Genomic DNA, 11,193 nt, shown 5'->3' with positions numbered 1-11,193 from the left:
ATTGTAGTAGAAAATAAACCCTGCAAATAATCCTTTTATTGCTTTGCCTTTATTTTCCTTCCCCAGCCCTACTTGGCATCCAGATAAGATTTAGGGGAAAATGACAGTAAACTTGAAGTATTTCAAGGGTCATCATGGATGAGAGAATAAAATTGTGATATTTGGCTGCACAGGCCACCATTTTACAGACCAAGTCTACATGAAGGAAGGAATGGATGAAGGGAGAATGGGAGGAAGGAAGGATGGAAGGAAGGGGAGAGGGAAAAAAGCATTTATCAAACACAACTTAATCTTTGGTCCTTTAAACCACCCTGAGAGGGAGGTGCTATAATTCCCCTCATTTCACAGTGGCAGAGACAAAGATACGTAATAGGTGACTTGCCTGGGCCACCTAGCTAGGAAGTATCTGAGGCTGGATTTGAATTAAGGTCTTCCTGACTCCAGCTCTGTGCTCTAACTGAGATAAGAGGAAGTAACTGGAATTAAAACAATGAGTCAGCTCTGTGACACAGTAAATAGTGTGCCAGGCCTAGAATCAACAAGATTCATCTTCTTGAGTTCAAATTTGGCCTTAGACACTTACTAGCTGTGTGACCCTGGGAAGTCACTTCATCCTGCTTGCCTCAATTTCCTCATCTATAAAATGAACTGGAGAACGAAATGGCAAACCATGCCAGTATTTTTGCTAAGGAATCCCCAAACGGGGTCACGAAAAGTCTGACATGACTGAACAACAATAAAAATTAGAGCTTTCCAAAAAAAAAAAAAGCCAAGGACAGGAAGTTCTACACAGGGAAGAGTATGTTCCTCTCTCAGACTTTCTTTATCCTTCCTGAGGAAGCATTCACCATCTTCAGGTCTTCTGGGCATTTCCACTTGCCTTCTTAGTGCCTTCTTTGCAACTCCAAAGTAATAGACTTCACACTTGTTTGGCACTACATTGTTTACAAGGTGTTATCACACATTATTATATTCTGTCCTTAACAACAGCCCTGGGAGACAGGCAGGGGTGATGCTGGGGCTGCCTGCATCACTTCCTTACTATGGAACTGACCCTTAATCAATCACAAGTTATTAAGTGCCGACATTGGGCCAGGTTTCTGGAGATTTGTCTTGACAAAAGTGAGACTGTCATTCTCTATGAAATAACATTCTAAAGAAGACTTATATATATATATCCTCATATATATGCAGGTGCAACCTCCCATCTGGGGCCATTTACCAAATTTCTACTCTTACTAGTTAGGGGGTAGCTAGATGGTGTAGTTGATAGCATCCTGGGCCTGGTATCAGGAAGACCTGAGTTCAAGTCTGTCCTCAGACACTTATCAGCTGTGTGACCCTGGGCAAGTCACTTCACCCTGTTTGCCTCAGTTTCCTCATCTGCAAAATGATCTCAAAATGGAAACAGCAAATCACTTGAGTATCTTTGTCAAGAAAACCCTAAATGGGGAGGGGGCAGAGCTAAGAGGGCAGTGTAAAAGCAGTGACTAGCTTGAGCTCTCCCCAAAACCCCTCCAAATACCTGTGAAAATGACTCTAAACAAATTCTAGAGCAGCAGAACCCACAAAAAGATGGAGTGAAACAAATTTCCAGCCCAAGACACCCTGTATGGTTGATAGCAAAGGTCTGTTGCACCAGGCTGGGAGAGGAACAGAGTTCAGCGTGAGTGTGAAGGCAAAGACAAGAACTCAGCAAACTTGGAGCAAGCCTCAGGGAACTGAATCACGGGCAGCTGTGGTGGTTTCCATACTTCTCAACCCACAAATGCCAAAGACAATTTAAAAGATCAGTAGGAAAGTTGTGTGACTTATTGAGAGAGAAGCTTGGTCCCAGCCCTAGTTCCAACAGAGCCCCAGGGCTGTGGCTGCTTCTGGAGCTCTCAGCCCATGGAGGGGGGATTAAGCAGCTGATCAGAGGGGGATTGTAGGGATCTTTTTGCTGGTGCTGAGGCATGATTCTCTTGCTTTCCCATGCTTGGATTTCAGTTGAAGTCCTGGGTGGTGGTCCTAGGGTGAGAGGATATTTGCGACGTAGAGCTTATGGCATGGTGAAGAGGAAATCCTCCTCACAGTTCCAAGGCAGAAAACAGGGCTTGTGGTCACTCAAAGACTAAGCTGCCCAGGAAAGGAATAAACACCTCTCCTTTGATCATACCACCTTGGAAGAACTGAAAATTTAAAGGTCCCTAGAAGTATCTCTGAAAACAACTGCACAAAACCCCTAGAGCTTGGGACAGTACACCCTCCACACTGGAAGCAGAGCCTTACCTTAACAAAGAGTTAAAAAGTCAAGTAATTGACTAGAAACATGAGCAGGCAGTGAGAAAAAAACCTCAGACTATAAAATCTTACTTTGGTGAAAAAGAAGATCAAAACATACTACCAGAAGAAGACAACAAAGTCAGAGCTCCTACAGCCAAAGCCTCCAAGAAAGAATATGAATTGGTCTCAGGTCATGGAAGACCTCCAAAAGGAGAAGCAAGTAAGAGAAGTAGAGGAATAATTGGGAAGAGAAGTGAGAGTGATGCATGAAAATCATGAAAAGCCAGTCAACAGCTTACTAAAGGAGACCTAAAAAAAATTGCAGAAAACAACACCTTAAAAAATAGACCAACCCAGGGGTGGGTAGGTGGCACTGTGGATAGAGCACTAGCCCTGGAATCAGGAGGACCTGAGTTCAAATCTGGCCTGAGACACTTACTAGCTGTGTGACCCTGGCCAAGTCACTTAATCCCAATTCCCTAACAATAAAAAATAAAAATAAAAATATAGACTAACCCAAATGGCAAAAGAAGTCCAAAGAGGTAATGAGGGGAAGAATGCCTTAAAAAGCAGAATTGGCCAGATGGAAAAGGAGGTCCACAAGCTCATTGAAGTAAATAATTCCTTAAAAATTAGAATGCAGCAAAAGGAAGCTAATGACCCTATGAGAAATCAAGAAAATATAAAATAAACCATAAAAAAAGAGAAAAGAGAAGACAATGATATATCTCATTGGAAAAACAACTGACCTGAAAAATAAATCCAGGAGAGGTCATTTAGAAATTACTGGACTACCTGAAAGCCATGATTGAAAAAAGAGCCTAGATATCATCTTTCAAGAAATGATCGAGGAAAACTGTCCTGATATTCTAGAATCAGAGAGTAAAATTGAAATTGAAAGAATTCCCTGATGACCTCCTAAAAGTGATCTCAAAAGAAAAGCTCTTAGGAATATTCCAGAGCTCCAGGTCAAGAAGAAAATATTGCAAACAGTCAGAAAGAAATAATTCAAATATTGTGGAAACACAACCAGGTAACACAAGATTTAACAGCTTTTACATTAAGGAATCAGCAGTCTTGAAATATGATATTCTGGAGGTCAAAGGAAGTAGGATTAAAACTAAGAATCACCTACCCAGGAAAATGGAGTATAATCTTTCAGGGTAAAGATGGATATTCAATGAAATAGAGGACTTTCAAGCATACTTGATGAAAAGACCAGAGCTGAATAGAAAATTTGACTTTCAAATACAAGACTCAAGAGAAGCATGAAAAGGTAAACAGGAAAGAGAAATCATAAGGGACTTTTTGAAATTGAACTGTTTACATTTTTACATGGAAAGATGATATTTATAACTCATGAGAACTTTCTCAGTATTAGGGTATTTGGAGTGCATACACACACACACACACACACACACACACACAAACATACACAAACATAGCAGGCCCAGGGTGAATTGAATATGAAGGGATAATATCTAAAAAATAAAATTATGCGGTGACAGAAGATTGTACTGGGAGGAGAAAAGGAGAGGTAGAATGGGGTCAATTATCTCATATAAAAGAGGCAAGAAAAAGCTTTTACAGTGGAGGGGAAGAGGAGGGAAGTGAGAGGGAATGAATGAATCTTATTCTCATCATATTTGGCTTAAGGAGGGAATAACATACATACCTAATTGGGTATGTATAATATAGGAAAATGGGGGAAGGGGATAAGAGAGGGGGCTATGATAGAAGGGAGAGCAGGTTGGGGAAGGGTTAATCAGAAACAATCACTTTTGTGGAGGGATAGGGTCAAAGGAGAGAATAAGATAAATAGGCAGGGGAAGAATAGGATAAATGATGTTTTCAATTTGGGATCTCTTTCAGGAGGTGATTGGTGGATTCTTTTTCTGGCTATTTTACCCTCTGGGTCTAAGACCTCAGGGCAATTTTCCTTAATGATTTCCTGAAATATACTGTCCAGGATCTTTTTTTCATTGTGATTTTCAGGTAGACCAATAATTTTTAAATTGTCTTTCCTGGATCAATTTTAGTTTTGGTGAGACACTGGGATAGCTGGTTGCTATAGAATGCCCAGGCACCTGGAGGTTTTCCAATCTCATTTCCAGTGGTTCCACCACCTTCACTGAGGTTCTCAGGGATCCAGGTGCTGGTGTTTGCCTGTTCCACTATCTGGGTTTCAGGATCTCCTCCTGGTATGCTGAGGTAGGGCTTTCCACTAGCTTGCTGGGGCACCTCCAGGTCAGTACTTCTCCCTTTCCCAGGACAAGAGAGGCCTTTCCCATTAATCCCTAAGCTACCTGGCTACCAGACTGCTGCACCTTGTCTTTACTCTGCTTCAGCTGTTCTAGGGTTTTTCCTGGGGTGATATTTTCTGGGCTTTTAGAGGTTAATAAGGGAGGGGAAGAACAACTTACCTCTTATTCTGACATCTTGGCTCCTGGAAGCAGAACCAGAGAATAGAATAAATGAGGGAAATATATATAGTTAGTCTTTCACAACTTGACTATTATGGAAATGTTTTGCACGACTACACATGGATAACATATGTCAAATTGTTCTCCTTCTCAGTGAGGGTGGGTGGGGAGGGAGGGACTCAAGGTTTTAAAAACAAATGTTAAAAAGTATTTATGCATGCAACTGGGAAGAAAGATATACAAGCAGTGGGGTATAGAAATCCATCCTGCCCTACAGGAAAATGGAAGGCCAAAGGATAAGAGGAGGGGTGTGATAGAAGGGAGAACAGATTGGGGGAACAGAATGTACACCATTGGGGTAGGGGTAGGGAAGAGATTTGGGGAAAATTTGGAACTCAAAATCTTTTGGAAGTGAATGTTGAAAACTAAAAATTAATAAAGTATTTAATTAAAAAAAAAAAAGGAAAACCCTAAACGGCATCATAAAGAGTTGGGCACAACTGAAAAATGACACAACAGCCAAACATTCCTTTCCTTCATAATATCTAATGAATAAACAAGATAAGTCACCCAGAGCGAGTGATTCCTTCACTTTACTGTGAAGGGAGAACAGTGAATTGTGATTAAGCATTTATGGAGCACCCACTCTCTGTGCTGGGCACTTTACAAATAGCATCTCTTTGATCCTCACAATATCCCTGGAAGGTAGGTGCTATTATTGTCCCCATTTTACAGATGAGGAAACTGAGGCAAACAAAGGTGAGGTGACTTGCCTTAAGTCTTAAGTATCTGAGGCTGAATTTGAGCTTAGATGTTTCTGACTCCAAGCCCAGAGCACTTCCTTAAAGTGCCAAGCAATCCCTACTCCAGAGTCTGAAGGAGTACAAAACCCTCATCCAGTGGGTTCCCCATTGATTATCAATTAAGCAGCTAGTATGCGATGAACTATTGGCACATAACTTGGCCCCATACTTGGGACACACTCTGATCTTGCACACACAAGAAGTTCCCTTTAGGTTTATCTCTTGCTGAGCTCTAAAGATTTCTACCCTTATCGAATCTTACAGCTGCCTTTCCTCAATGTCCCCAGTCCATCTTTATGGAATATCTCAGCTCTCAAAGAAAGCGATGACATCAGACATCCAAGAATATGGATCCCCACATGCCCGCAGCTGGCGTCGTGCAAGACAGAGCGGTGAAAGAGAAACGGGGAAGGGGAAATGAAGAAAGAAAAGCCAGCCTAGGCGAGTCTGAGATTAATGCTCAAAGACTAGTTTATTTCAGGTGTTACATGATTATATACCGTAGAAAACAGTTTTGTACTGTGAGAAATGATCTACAAGCGCTAATTAATAACATAAACAATCTAAGCAGCTAAAGATCCTCACTTTCTCATGAGAAAGTAGTTTGATTGCCAAATTTCATATCTGTTGTTTCCCTGCCTAGTTCTTAGTATTGTCTACCCGAGTCAGCCATCTGGCCTCTAGGCTAAGCATGAGTGAGAACTTAGAATCAACAAACCATAAGAAATGGAGCTAAGGCAAGAGTCATGGGAGCATTCATCCTGACACAAGCCTCTATATGTACTGACCCCTAAGGGGTCTATAAACACTTAGAGATTTTCCATAAAGACTTGGCCCCATACATTTCCCCCTTTTTTGTTTGTTAATTTATGTTAGTGCAATTGACTCATTATTGGTTTGATGGTAGCATATATGAATCTTAAAAAATAATGGGAAACAAAACCAAAAACAAATTAAGCCAATTCCATAGGGAAGCATATGCAAAAGCAAGGACATGCTCGAAAAGGGTGAAAGTTGGTTTAATGTAGACAAGATAATATTAGCTACTTTATTGGGGTCAATCCCAATGCAGGGACTGTCTTCAAAGTTGGAAGTAATATCATGAAGGGTATTAATATTGAGAGTAATATTAGAATCATACCAGGCCCCAAATAGGTGGGCACATATCTTGTCTCATGAGATATTAGGATCTGGAGCATCTTAGGGTAGGAGGGTAACGTAAATATAAGAATATCTATAATCGCATTGCTATGGCAACATTTTTTTCAAGGTTTCTAACTCATCTCCTAAATACAATACTGATTGTTCTAATAAATTGACCTTATACAATATATCTCTATCAATAGCTTCTTGTGTTACAAGTGCTAAGCTTATATTTTTTGCTAAGTCATTTACAAATTATGCAGTTTAAATTTCAGATTGTAGCACAATAGATGAAACAGTAGTAGATACAATAAGAGAAGCAACAGTGATTAAACCAGTAATAGGGAGACCAATAAATCATTTTGGTCGACTTAAGGAAGAAGTAATAATTTGAGGAGCATGTTCATCAGAGTTCTGGAACTATTCATGTGAGATGTTAGTAGGGAAAATAGCAAATGATGATTGTTCTGCCAAAAGTACAACATAGTCATTATTATCAATATATTGTTTGAGAGTACAATTGACACAAGTAACATTCTTTTCAAAAGTAGTATTAGATTGAGTAAAATGTACATATCCATTAGACGAACTGGTACTAAAAGATGATGCAACAAGAGAAAGACAGGGTTCAGTATTGTTGCTAACTTTTGTAAGACATATAGTTGTCCTGGATGCTAGAGATCTGAGGGTAATTGTAATGTTGGTTCTGTCCTGGAGGAAGGGGTATTCTTGGCCTCCCAATATACAGGTGTTATTAGTATATATAGTTCCCCATTTGTCCACATATGTGAGGGGTTGCAACTGGGGTGGAAAAGGAAAATAAGTCCAGTGCTGAGCACTCTGTATATCCTACACTTGAGCAGAAAGTAAAGCTACCATTTCTAAAAATACAAGTTCAGGAGTCTCCTATCACTCATTGAGAGAGAGCTTTCACTAGACCCCATGTGGGAAGGTGATTCATCACTGCAGATTGGCTCCTTCTGCACTTTCCCTGAATCCTCATACTCTGCATTTGAGCTGTGAGTTGTGGCACATGCTTGGACATTTTTCTCCGGTATCCAGACAAGTTTATGAAAGTTATGAAACCAAGCATACCCTTGTCCCCATGTTAGTAATGGATCCGGGCCTGTGGGTGTTTATTTTTCTCAAGATGTCTTTGGGCTGGAGTGTACCCATCTTTGTTGATATTTAAAAATTAAGGGTATATAATGCAATAGCCAATTGCCCGGGTACCCCCTTTTTTGTTTAAGAGGAATAGTTTCAATATCTTTGTTTTTGATTATATAGAATGCCTGTGATCAGAGAAATGCTATAAAAAGCATAAAAGAACGAAAATTCTTTGCTAACGTAAGTGGGAGCATTATCTGTTTTAATTTGTTTAGGTGCACCCATAACTGCGAATGCTTGTAAAATATGATTGATTACATGTTTAATTGTTTCACCTGTTTACAAAGCGGCAAAAGTGAAAGAAAAAAGGTATTGTGTATAACATGAATATAAGAAAGCTTTTCAAAAGAAGACATATGAGTTACATTCATTTGTCAAATAAGATTGGGAGAAAGGTATTTGGGATTAATGGCAAAAGAAGGAAGGTTAATAAAAGTGATATATTTGGAACAGGTTTTTAAAAAATTATTATTCTTTATACTATTTTTTTAATACTGTAGGGGTTAATTTATTAAAAAATAGGCACAAAATGTTATCCTCTCTACAGTTAAGGTTGCTGCACTGGTAGAATATAGTTAATAAAAGGCCCAATAAAAGCTTAATAAAAAGTTAAGTGGCAGCATTTTGGTGAAACTGGGAATGAAAATTAATAGCTTGTTGTATGGTAGGGGTTAAAAGTGTTGGATAGAATTGTAATTAAGAATCAATAATGGCATTACCTTCAGGAAGAGTTCTGGGCAAAATAAAATGTGCTCGTATGTGAGTAATATAAAGAGGACTGGTATGAGACTGAAGAAGAGTTTGTAATTGTTGACAAAGGGAATAGAAATTGGGGGACAACATATGGCTTAATTTTGCTGTTTTATATGTTGACAAACATACATAGAATATTTACTATCTGATATTACATTAAGAGGTTCAGGAAAAAAAATTTTGAAAAAGGAGAATCAAAGCAAAAAGTTCTGTTTTCTGGGCAGAGGATGTTGAAAAATATAATAACCAGCTTTTTCACTACGTAAGCTGTCAGTAAAATTAGTGAGTGCTTGGGGTATAGGAGTGTATTGTATGATGTTTGGGAAAATCCAAAAATAATTAGTGAAAAAAGATGATATCTTAAGTGAAGGAAGATAATTATGAAGTTTACTCATCAATACAGAGAGAGCAACTTGGCAATGTTTAGAGGAGTCTATTAGGGAATCAAGCTTTAGTTTATTGTAGGGTTGGCTGAATAACAGGAAAAAAATGTCCTGACAATCGTAATTATCTTTTTGACAGTCGCTGAACTAATAATGCTACTATGGTAGTACAGGAAGTAAGTGAACTAGGGAATCGGTGAGGGAGATAAATCTACTCAATTAAACTAGCAGTTTGAAATAAGACTCTAATAGGAGAAATAGGTGTAACCAATGTAGCCGTTTGTACTTTTCCTTGGGATTATTATGAATTAATTTGGCTTTAGCTATTTTTTATTTTACTAGTTTAAATTCATCTTTTGTTTGAGGTGTAAATATTCTTAGTGAGGTGTCTGAGGGTGGTAAAAAGATTAAATAATTGATTAGTGGTGATCTGTGAAGCAGGCTGAAGCTAATTAATATCTCTAAGAAGTTTTTGAAAATCATTAAGAGATTTTAAGGAAGCTTGCCTAATTTGTAATATTTTGTGGGTATAATTGTAGACTGTGAAACAGTATGCCAATAGGATGATTTCTTTTGTACCTTTTCAGGGGGAATTATAAGTCTATGAGACTGAAGGGCTTGTTGAAGCTCAGGCATTAATAAGGAAAGTTCACTAGTAATAGAACAACTGTAAAGTATATCATCTATATAATGAATTATTTTTGTCTGGGAATATCTCTAACAGGTTTGATAGCGTTATGAACAACATTTTGGCACATGGTGGGAAACATTCCTTCTTAAAGGAACACAATAGGGCAACTTCAAATACTGATTTAATGGAGACAACTATATTCAGATTGAAACTCCAAATGAAATTAGTTACAGTCTCAAGAGTCTTTTACCTCAGACAGCAAGTTTCACTAATCACAGCTTAAAGCCAGATACAGTTAATTTTATTCTCATGGAGTTGCAATAGGTAATAAAGATTTGGTAGGACTCACATATATAAGAGATTTCACTTAACATCAATTTTTCTCAAATTTAAACTTGTCTTGGTATGAAAGTCAATTATTTGAAATCATTTCTATACATTTGCAAATTCTCAGTAAGCCAAATTAATTGTTTGGGAGCTGTATAATGCAAACAAGTTCTTTTCTCAGGGCAGATAACCTTGCCCACACAGATGCTTTCTAGGGACCTTCGCAAGTTTACAAAGTAAGGGGAATTGCCTTGTGCCCCTCCTTTTCACACACAAGTAATTAACAATTCTAGGTTTTAACATTAAAACTGCAACTCCAAATAACTTAATTAACAATCTGGTAATTTTCATAAGTGATAGTCAAATTGTTCTAGCTATAAGCCGTTCTTTAATTACAGTAAAGGTGAAAATACCTGATTTTCTAAATGACAGTTGTAAAACATTAGAAGACAAGATTAGCAGGGCTTGATAAAGTAATTTAACTGGTTTTACATAATTTCCCCACTATCTTTTAGTTTGCTTTAGTTCACATTTTAATAACATCCAAATTATGAAAACTGATTGATATAACCGATAGAAAAGTTTACCAGTTGGAAACAATATTAGATTTTTAAAATTTGAAACAAACACATTATCAATTAGAACGAACTGAATTATCTTTTGATTGTGTTCCAATACATAAAAACTTTCCTTCTTGATCTGAGGGGAAAAAATTCACCCTCCTTTCCTCTTTCTCTTCCTCTCTCCCGCACCTCAGCCCCGGCCAAGTTGGGTGCCACAACCCAGCCCAAGCTGAATGTGGAAGAGATGAAGAGAAAATTTTCCAACAGCTTTTCTTTCTTATCTTTCCATCTACATTCAAAAACTTGGCCACAGTCCAGAATGTAAAGAGAAAGATAATTTTTTCCTAACAATTCCCCAAAAGTTTCCAAATCTTTTACTCTCAAACCCTCTGTTCACACTGTTTATGCAAACAGATTATGCTTTTCTTTCTACCCATACTCTCTCATTCCTGCATGCTTAAACTTTCTTGTCTTTTACCAACCATATCACCTAAATAATTCAGTATTTTTCTCTCCTTCTCTCTCCCATCCACCCACTCCCATGAGGTGGCTGGTATTAGGGAGGGAGAAGAGGAGAAAGAAAGCGGCATTCCAGAACCCAGCTGTAGCCCCTGGAATGCTATTCTTGCTACCTGGTGTGAAGGTTATCAGATTACACGCAGACCCTCACTCATACCACATGGACAAACACAAAACAAATACAGATAAAATATGACAGGGAAAATTCAAAAGCTC

The 11,193-nt window shown here is 38.3% G+C and overlaps 1 pseudogene across 1 annotated transcript in view; it reads right to left on the bottom strand.

Moving 5' to 3' along the window:
- LOC110209639 (alcohol dehydrogenase E chain-like) overlaps positions 1-11,193 on the bottom strand; it is a 164,072-nt pseudogene that overhangs the window by 104,065 nt on the left and 48,814 nt on the right. The gene's annotated exons all lie outside the window — the stretch shown is intronic.

The sequence above is a fragment of the Phascolarctos cinereus genome, unplaced genomic scaffold, assembly GCF_003287225.1.
Source record: "Phascolarctos cinereus isolate Bilbo 61053 unplaced genomic scaffold, phaCin_HiC Scaffold_9;HRSCAF=440, whole genome shotgun sequence".
In the NCBI taxonomy this organism is placed as follows: Eukaryota; Metazoa; Chordata; class Mammalia; order Diprotodontia; family Phascolarctidae; genus Phascolarctos; species Phascolarctos cinereus.
The sequence above is the reverse complement of the archived record's forward strand: the minus strand, read 5'-3'. Positions and strand labels throughout refer to the sequence as shown.